At 37.5% G+C, this 10,444-nt stretch overlaps 1 pseudogene; it reads right to left on the bottom strand.

The window, feature by feature from the left end:
• Positions 1-600: 600 nt before the first annotated feature.
• Positions 601-10,444, bottom strand: part of LOC125866558 (TMV resistance protein N-like) — a 21,794-nt pseudogene continuing 11,950 nt past the window's right edge.

Consider the following 10,444-nt stretch of genomic DNA (forward strand, 5'->3'; position numbering starts at 1 on the left):
GAAAATGCTTTACTGTTTTTATTTCCAAGAAACTTCTGGTGTTTCCTCAACAATTTTAAACTCTTGCCCTTGCTTAACCAACTCTTGATCAAACATTGGGAATTGCCGCACAAACGCCTCAACGTATGCACTGGCCTGAAAACGTCACCAAAATTTTGCTTCATGGAGGAAATCTAGCATTGTAACTAATGCAACACATAGTTAAACTAACACTCACCCTAATGGTTCAGGCACAAAACAAATATGGTAATTACTGTAATTATTTAGGAGACAGCCTAGTCCATCTTCACATAAAAAATGTGAATTAAGATCGCATGATTCCAGGATCTGACTTGAGTAACAGAAGATTAAACTTGTTCGCATCATTTTACTCACCATGGTCAATCATGGCTCAGCACAAGCAGAGACAAGATGGGGAGTCAATAAAAAACTCAATGTTGATATGTGCATCACCCATTGATGAGCTCCTGCCAATAGAAGAGAGTAACATAAAGAGTGAGAACACAATTTGACTACCAACTAGAAAAAGAAAACAAGTCATGAGGTATATTACCTATATTTAAGCTAAATTCCTGGGCTTGTGGGGAGAGCTGCAAATTTTCTGAAGAGACTGGTTGTTGCTGCAGATTCATAAAGACGAGCAACTGGCTTCATTATAGTCATATCTGCTTACCCTTGTTCCAATGGAGTGTTCTATTGGTTCATCATTATCCTTGTCCCAATGGAGTGTTCTCTTGGTTCATCATTATTTTCCCTCATTTGTAATAACAAGGCCTCAAGATCAGGTTCATCTTTATACAACAAACGAAATCCAAACTCCTTTGTGTCTCCAGAGAAAGATAACTTAACAAACCTATAGTCATTTGGTGTTTTTCCATTTGCCTTAGATGTATCCCATAAGCCGGCAAGAGGTACCAAGAAAAAATGAATACTAGGGTTGGATAATTCTGTATCCCATACCGAATAATTGGAGAATTCTGTATCAGCTATGAAATAATTCGAGAGTTCTGTATCCCATGCTGAATTATTGGAGGATTCTGTATCCCATACTGGATAATTGGAGCATTCTATATCAGATTCTGAATAATCAATTATTTCTGCATCAAGTTTTTTAAAGTAGGATAAGTCTAGTTTCAGGGTCATCCACGACATCTCATCATCACATAAAGGAATCAAGTGAGTTGTCACGTTCATTAACCTTCCATTGTAACATACAACAAATCCCAAGAAGTTATCCGATACATACCAATTCTCAGGCATCTTGACCGATACACTTTCATCCATCCCCTGATGGTGGAACCAACTTGGAATCTTATTCCCACCATGCTCAATGCTAAACACTCTTAGTGAAAAGGAATCAGAAGCATAGATGTCATGCTGCAAGGAAACGATCCTCTGAGACAAGGATGAAATACACATCAAATTTAGATTTCTCAGTACACTGTCTAGCATGTGAATCTCCGACTCTACTTTCATGCTTCCGAGGATTTCTGGAATTTTTTCTAAACTGGAGCACCCCTCTAGATCAAGATATTTGAGGGAATCGATGCACAGAGCTGGAAATATCTTAAGCTGTTTACAATATGACAGATTCAAAGTGTTCAAGTTTAGCATCCCCATGAAACCAGGCAACTCTTTGAGCCTCTTTCAGTCTTTTAAGTCCAATGATTGAAGAACACCAAGTTGGGCTATGCTTCGAGGCAAATGCTCAAAATTATTTCCGTTGATATACAACCTTTTCAGAGAGGATAAGCATCCAATGTCTTCTGGAAGACCTCCATCTATTAAATTGCAGTTACTGAGATACAGATCTTCTAATGAGTGTAACCCTTCATTCACCTGAGGGAACACAAAGAACACTTCTGATTGTTGTTTTGCAAAAGTCAAGAATTTAAGCTTGTTCAAGCGGATGATGGAAGATGGAGGTCGTGAAATTAGAGTGCATGTGGCATAAAGCTTCACCAAGTTTTCCAAATCACCTATATCTTCTGGCAAGATTTCAAGTTTAGAGCAGTACGACACATCTAGCTTCACCAAACCTTTCAACATGCCAATGCTTCTTGGAAGAGCTACCAGGTTTTCCATATAAATCCAATGTAGCTCTGGAACACAAGCTTGGTAATACATAATAGATGATGGTAGTTTTCTTATCCCAGAGCCTTCCATCTTAATCTTTAACTTCGGATTCATTCTTCCGAGCATTTCTGGAAAATTCTCTAAACTAGAGCAATATCGTAGATCCAGAGATCCAAGAGATTCCACGTTAACACATGGAAACCTCTTAAGGTGTTCACAATTATACAAATTTAACTCGATGAGTTTTCTGCAATATTCTAGGGAATGGTGAATCTCTTCAAGATTACTACACCATTCCAAACCCAAATACTCCAAATTTGGCATCCCTGTGAAGTCTGGTGTTCGCCTCAGCCTTTTGGAGTGATAGAGATTTAGCTTTCGCAGAGACGGCAAATGCTGCTATTCAGAACACAGAAAAAAAATGAGAATTAGGGTGCTGCCCAGGATTTAGATTATTTGGCTAGTGGCCAATCTATGAATCAAATGACCTTTGTGTTTAATTTACTCCCTTACACGAAAAAATGAGTAACCACATTCTAATTATGAGAGTCAACACAATATTTTGGGTGAAATTAGAAACTGTTTTACTTTATTTTTATATTGAAATTGCATGTTGACAAACTAAGTGAAAGTGTAATCAGTGTTATCAAAAGCAAAAAACGCAAAAAAACTCTACGGTCCACTGGGGCTTTAAGCGCAAGTAAAGTGTGCGCTTTAATGAAAAAAGATGAAAAGGAAAAAAAAATACAAATATATATGTTTAGTGTCGCCTCTTTAGAAGGAGCTCATTGACAAGGAAAAATATGCCTTAGAAACTTGATTGTTAGAATCCTAGAAATATTCTATAGCACATGTAAATATAGTAGGTAGCTTGATTTCCTAGATTTACTCCAGCTTGATTCGTATTGATTAGATATTGATTTCCTTTCTTTTTAGGACATGTATACTTAGCTATTTAAACCCCAATAGCTTGTGGGAATAATCAAGCTGAGTTCTCTCTCAAACTCTTGTCTTCTCACATGGTATCAGAGTTTTCTTTAGTGAGAAAACAAGAATAATAAGAGAACAAAATTGCTGAATTATTTTTCCCAGCAAAACCTCCACTGTTCTGTGATTCCGACACTCTCCATGGTTTTGTGCATATATCAGTACCACCATTACGATCGGAATCCTCACAGCTTGTGGTGTTTTTCAGCCACTTTTCTAGCAGTATTTTTTCCAGCAACTTTTTCCGGCAAGACAGCAAGCAGTTCTCCAGTTTTCCAGATCTGTTCTTCAGGTTTTTCCCCCAGAATTTATTTTATTTTTGAACACTAATAGATCTGTTTTTCGTGTCTCTCGGATCTGATATGTTTAGCACTAAATCTGTGAGTTCCACCATCCTAAACCATGGCATCACCACATAACCTTTGACAGGTAGTACAAACTATTTATCTTGGTCCTCCTCTGTTCAATTATGGTGCAAGGGACAAGGTGTTCAGGATCACTTGGTTACACAGGCCAATGATGTTACTGAAAAAGATAGGCGAAAATGAGAGAAGATTGATGCTCAATTGTGTAGTCCGTTATGAAAATCTATTGATTCAAAGTTGATGCTATTGTTTCGACCATTCCGAACTTGCTTCTTAGTTTGGGAAAAGGCTCGTGGGCTATACACAAATGACTTATTCCACTTTTATAATGTCATTTCTCGGTTGACTAACCTTAAAAAACAGGACTTGGATATGTCAACTTATCTTGGACAGGTTCAGGAGGTTATGGAGGAATTTAATGAGTTAATGCTCACTACTCCAAATGTTGAAAAGCAATTAGAGCAGCGTCAGAAGATATTTCTAGTTGTTACACTTGCTGGACTTCCATCTGATCTTGATTCAAAGCGAGATCAAATTTTGGCTAGCTCTATTGTTCCATTTGTGGATGACCTATTTGCTCGATTGTTACGACTAGCTTCACCACCTATGTCGTCTAGTCATCCAATACCACTTGCAGATTCTTTTGTCCTTGCATCTCAGACTGCATTTCAGACCGGAAATCGGCATGGAGGCCGGCATGGGAAACAACGACCAAGATGTGGTTATTGTAATAAATTGGATCATACCCGTGAGGTGTGCTACTCTCTACGTGGTAAACCAAAGAATGCTCATGTTGCTCAAACTGAATACGCTGGTAATCCCACCAATCAATTGTACTCTTTGTCTGAGGTAGAATACAATGACTTTCTTTAGAAACAGGCGAGTAAGTAGACATCTTCATCAATAGCTTCCGTTGCCCAAGTTGGTAATCCAAATCCTATTGCTTGTATCTCACAGTCCACCATACTTGGCATTTGGGTTATGGACTCACGTGTTTCTGACCACATTTCTAGTAACAAATTTTATTGTCTAATACTACTTACTCTCAGTCCCTTTCCACTGTTACATTAGCTGATGGTTCTCAGACCATGTTAGCCGGAGTTGGTCAATCCAATCCGTTACCTTCCTTGACTCTTAAATAATGTTCTTTATGTCCCTGGTTGTCCCTTTAGCCTCTTGTCAATAAGTCGTTTGACTAAGGCTTAAAATTGTTTTGTCTCAGTTTTAGTGACTTTTTTTGTCATACAAGACCTTAGTACGGGAAGGATGAATGGCGAAGGGCATGAGTCAGATGGACTTTATTATCTCAATTCTCACAAATCCACTACAAGTTTGTTCAATCTCAGACTCTCCAGATTTAATCTACAGACGATTGGGACACCCTAGTTTATCTAAACTTCAAAAGATGGTACCTAGCTTGTCCAAATTGTCTAAGTTATATTGTGAGTCATGTCAATTGGGGAAGCACACCCGAGCTACTTTTCCACGTAGTGCTAATAATCGTGCAGAATCTCTTTTTCATTTAGTTCATTTTGATATTTAGGGTCCTAGCAAAGTCGGTTCTACATTGGGTTTTAATTATTTTGTTACTTTCATTGATGATTACTCAAGGTACACTCGGATGTTCTTAATGAAAGATGGTTCTGAATTATTTTCTATATTTCAAACTTTCTATGTTGAAACAAAAACCAGTTTGGTGTTTCTATTCGCATTTTTGTAGTGATAATGCACATGAATATTTATCATCTCAATTTAAACAATTTATGTCTTTCCATGGAATTCTTCATCAGGCATCTTGTCCTTACACTACATTGCCAGAGAAAAATAGGCATATTGTTGAGATTGCACACACTCTTCTCATACAAGCAAATGTTCTATTGCGATTTTGGGGGAACACAATGCTTACCTTTTGTTATCTGATTAACCGTATGCCTTCTTTTGCTATTCATAATCAGGTACCGCACTCTGTTTTGTTTCCCAAGTCAACCTTATTCTCTCTTCCATCACGCGTCTTTGGGAGCACATGCTTTGTCCATATACTCACTCCAGGAAAAGACAAATTCGCTCCCCGTGCTCTTAAATGTATCTTTCTCGGTTATTCAAGAGTACAAATTAAAAAGGTTATCGATACTTCTCACCTGACCTTTAGCGATACCTTATGTCAACTGATGTTACTTTCTTTGAAGGTTAGACCTACTTTACATCCTTTTCTGCTGAACAATTAGACATTTCTGAAGTTCTACCAATTCCATCTTTTGGGGATCCCGCTATAGTTTATCCTTCGACATCACTACCTACCTCCTCTGCACCTCTACCACTATTAACCTATCATTGTCATCCGCGCCTAGATGATTCACGCCCTCCGCCAAAATCCTTGCCTGCTGAGGACTTGTCTACACAGAGTCCTTCCATCGCCACTCGAAAAGGTAATTGCTCTACTTGTAACCCTCATCCTATCTATACTTGTTTGAGCTATCATCGTTTGTCACCAGCCCATTCTGCCTTTGTATCATCACTATCATTTGTGTCTATTCCTAAGACTACAAGTGAAGCTCTTTCTCATCCAGGCTGCCAGGGGTGGACCTACATTGTAGGTTTTGGGTGCTCGAGCACCCACTAATCTCAACGCGTAATGTATAAAGTTATACATAAAATATTTAAAACTTAATATATTAAACAGTTGAGCACCCACAAACACTAAAGTGCTTTAGCCGCTTTGGTTCTGAAGCTGAATATACAGCGCTCAGCACCCGAGATAACGAGAGTTCGAATCTCTAGGGGAAGCAATTCTTTTTAGGTTTGTTACTTAACTCCTTTCATATATTACTAAACATTTTCTCTTCTTTTTTCTTTTTTTCAATCTTCGCCCATTTTTCCGCTAACATTTCAATCTTAACTTTTTTTTTTTAGTTTATTTTTTCACTTTTTGAATTTCCTATATCTCATTTATTACAACAAAAAACTTAAGTTTTTAAAAACTCCAGAGTGTAAATATTTGTAGTTGTCAACATGCAATGATATGATACAATTATTCAATATCTTCAAAATATGAAAGTTCGTTGAGAATCATACTACTAGAAGCTTCTTTTTTTTTAAAAAATATTAATTTTAATCGTAGTTCGCTCGATAACTTATGACTAAAAGTCTTATTTCTAATAATAAGCCTTTTATTTTCACGATAATTAAAATAATTATACATTTATATTAAAAAGTGAGCACCCATGATCTTAAAATCCTGGATCCGTCACTGCAGGCTGCCACAAGCTATGATCAAAGAGATATCTGCTTTACACTCTAGTGGTACTTGGGAGCTTGTTTCTCTACCTCCAGATAAATCTATAGTTGGTTGTTGGTGGGTATATACAGTGAAGGTTGGGCCCAATGGACAAATTGATCGCCTAAAAGCTCAACTAGTGGCCAAAGGTTATACACAGATATTTGGTTTTGACTATGGTGATACTCTCTCTCCAGTGGCCAAGATTGCTTCAGTCCATCTCTTTTTATCCATGGTTGCGGTTCGTCATTGGCCTCTCTACCAGTTGGATATTAAAAATGCCTTTCTTCGTGGAGATCTCGAAGATGAGGTATATATGGAGCAACCACCTATTTTTGTTGCTCAGGGGGAGTCTAGTAACATGGTGTGCAGACTACGACGAACACTTTATGGCCTGAAGCAGTCTCCTCGAGCATGGTTTGGGAAGTTTAACATGGTTATTCAGGAGTTTGACATGGTACGAAGTGAAGCTGATCATTCTGTGTTCTATTGTCACTCTGCTCCTGGTTTGTGCATGTATTTGGTAGTGTATGTTGATGACATAGTTATCATAGGTAATGAAGATGAGAGAATTACCAAATTGAAACATCACCTTTTCCAGCACTTTCATACTAAGGATCTTGGTCGATTGAGGTACTTCTGGGGCTTTGAGGTTGCTCAATCCAAATCAGGAATTACCTTTTCACAAAGGAAGTATGCACTTGATATTCTTGAAGAGACAGGGATGATAGACTGTAGGCCTATTGATTCTCCAATGGAGTCAAATGTAAAGCTCCTGCCAGGTTAGGGGGAGCCTCTTAGCGATCCAGGAAGATATAAAAGGCTGGTAGGAAAGTTGAATTATCTCACGGTGACTCGACTTGATATTACCTTCCCGGTTAGTGTCGTAAGGCAGTTCTTGAATTCACCTTGTGATAGTCATTGTAATGCAATTATTCGCATCCTTCGATACATAAAATCTGCTCCAGGGAAAGGACTTCTTTATGAAGACCGAGGACATGAGAAAATTGTTGGATATTCAAATGCAGATTGGGCAGGGTCACCTTCTGACAGATGATCCACTTCTGGAAATTGTGTTCTAGTTGGGGGAAATTTGGTGTCTTGGAAAAGTAGGAAACAAAATGTGGTTGCTAGATCTAGTGCAGAAGCAGAATATCGGGCTATGGCATTGGCAACATGTGAACTCATATGGATCAAGAACTTTAGAAGGAGTTGAAATTTGGAGATACTAAAAGAATGAAACTTGTGTATAATAATCAAGTTGCCCTTCACATTGCATCGAATCTAGTATTTCACGAGAGGACCAAACACATAGAGATTGACTGTCATTTTGTTAGAGAAAAGGTACTTTCAGAAGACATAGTCACAAGGTTCTTGCGGTCAAGTGATCAATTTGCAGACATATTCACCAAGTCCCTAGCTGGTCCCAAAAAAAGTTATATATGTAACAAGCTTGGTACGTATAATTTGTATGCACCAACTTGAGGGGTAATGTTAGAATCCTAGGAATATTCTGCATATGTAAATATAGTAGGTAGCTTGATTTCCTCCTAGGTTACTCCAGCTTGATTTGTATTGATTAGGTATTGATTTCCTTTTCTTTTTAGGACATGTATACTTAGCTATTTAAACTCCAATAGCTTGTGAGAATAATCAAGCTGAGTTCTCTCTCAAACTCTTGTCTTCTCATATTGATGAAGACACTAAAGAGCACATTAAGCGAGGGGAAGTGTCCAACATGTTTTGAGCCTTGTTTTAGGGCTTAAGCATGCCTCCTTCAATAACACTGAGTGTAATTACAAACTGAAACAGTAAAAAATTCCCCTAACAAATTAGAATGGCTTAAAATGACTTGCTTCTACCTATTGGATCAAATTTGCACATAATGTATTAGAAATGACTCAAAAATGTCGTGCTCCCACCTATTGAATAAAATATGCCCCTAACGTTTTTTCTGGTTTGAAGTTTCCCCACCGCCCAATTATTTGACATGTAATGAAATTTTAATCAAACGCGTGTTATTATTTGTTGGTCCACAAAATTCTAACCCAACCCATAATTTACTACTTGAAAAATTAAGCCATTTTTTGTTCTTTTATAAAATTGTTCTTGAAATATGCACATATCTAAATTCTCATAAGTTTATAATACATTTTATATAGGATAAATACTTGGATAACCCCTAAACTTGACACGTTTTGTAAGATAGACCTCAAACTCACTCAGTGACCAGATAAACACTGTTTTATGTCACATGTGAAAGGAGGGAAAAATTTGATCCACTAGGTAGAGGAAGAGTATTTTTGAACCGTTTTTTATCGTTTGGAGCTGGTTAATATACCACCCAACAAGTAACTATTGTATGTCACATGTGTTACCATGTCAGATTGGGGTAATCAAAAGACACTTATGTCAATAAAAGGTTTATCAACGATCACTAGAATAGTTAATATGTTTGACTAAAAAATAAATAAATTGAAGATAAGCAATTGTACCTTTATTCCAGTCCATAAATGACGCAACAAACTCAAGTGGAGATCAAGATGAACAAGCCTTTTGGGTTCAAAAGTTTCCGGCAATAATTTCCAAGGATACTTATGACATTCAAACCAACGCAAGCTGTTGGGCAGGTACTCAATGGAGTCATCATGTGTATCAAAACCACTGATGTATAATATTTTAAGCCTTTTCATGTTTTTCATGGCTTTTTTGCTAAAACATAGTTTTTGAACACCATATATCCACATTGCTTCCATTGCCTTGGTCCCCTAGTAAAAGGTTCATTAGTCTACAAAGTATAACTTTAAATGTCTGTTAATCAGCATGCCAGTATGGCTACTTTCTAACTCCTTGCAATCGCAAAGTTTGTCATGTTTTATATTTACTCCCTCTGTCCCATTATATGTGGCACCCTTTCCTTTTTAGTCCATCCAGAAAGAATGTCACCTTATTACAACCACACAAATATCTAAGGATTGTTTTAAACCACAAGTTTCAAAAGTCTTCTTTTTTCTTAAACACCGTGTCAAGTCAAACGGTGCCACATAAAATAGGACGAAGGCAGGGGCGGATGTACAGCCATTCCAGGGGGGTCATCCGACCCCCCTCGGAAAAAAAATTACACTATATATATAAGATCAATTTTTTTATGTACATGTATATATTTAAAATTGAACCCCCTGAATATATATCAAAGGAGTAGCCCAATGGTTGAGGGGGGTCAAGATTTTGCTTAAGTGGGCTTTGGGTCGCGGGATCGATTCCAGGCAACAACATCTTTTTTTGTTGTAATTTTTAGCAATTTTGCTGGCTTCAGTTTTAACTTTTGAGTGTTTTTTTTATTAAATATAGATAGACCCCGTTTTTAAAGTCATAACTAATTAAAAAATTTATATTTAAAATTTCTTTTTATTTTTTTAATCAAATTTGAGCTTGGAGCTCTTTTATTCAATAAAAAAGAAACAAAGTACACAATCACTTGGCCCAACTTTAAAATGGAAATTTAGTCCGTATATGACTATCTTCTTTCTATTTCTAACCCTATTTCCAAGCTTGCTGCTGCTGCTGCTTGCTGCCGCCTGTTGCTGCTGCTGCTGCTGCTGCTTGCTGCCTCCCTGTTGCTGTTGCTGCTTGCTGCCGCTGGTGGAGGAGTGGTGGTCCTCCGTGGATTAATTTAATTCTCTCCTTCAGGCTCCATTTGTGATGGCAACCTCTGTAAGTTTACTTTTCTGTTTTTTTTTTT

The sequence above is a fragment of the Solanum stenotomum genome, chromosome 6 (genome assembly GCF_019186545.1).
Source record: "Solanum stenotomum isolate F172 chromosome 6, ASM1918654v1, whole genome shotgun sequence".
NCBI classification, from domain to species: domain Eukaryota; kingdom Viridiplantae; phylum Streptophyta; class Magnoliopsida; order Solanales; family Solanaceae; genus Solanum; species Solanum stenotomum.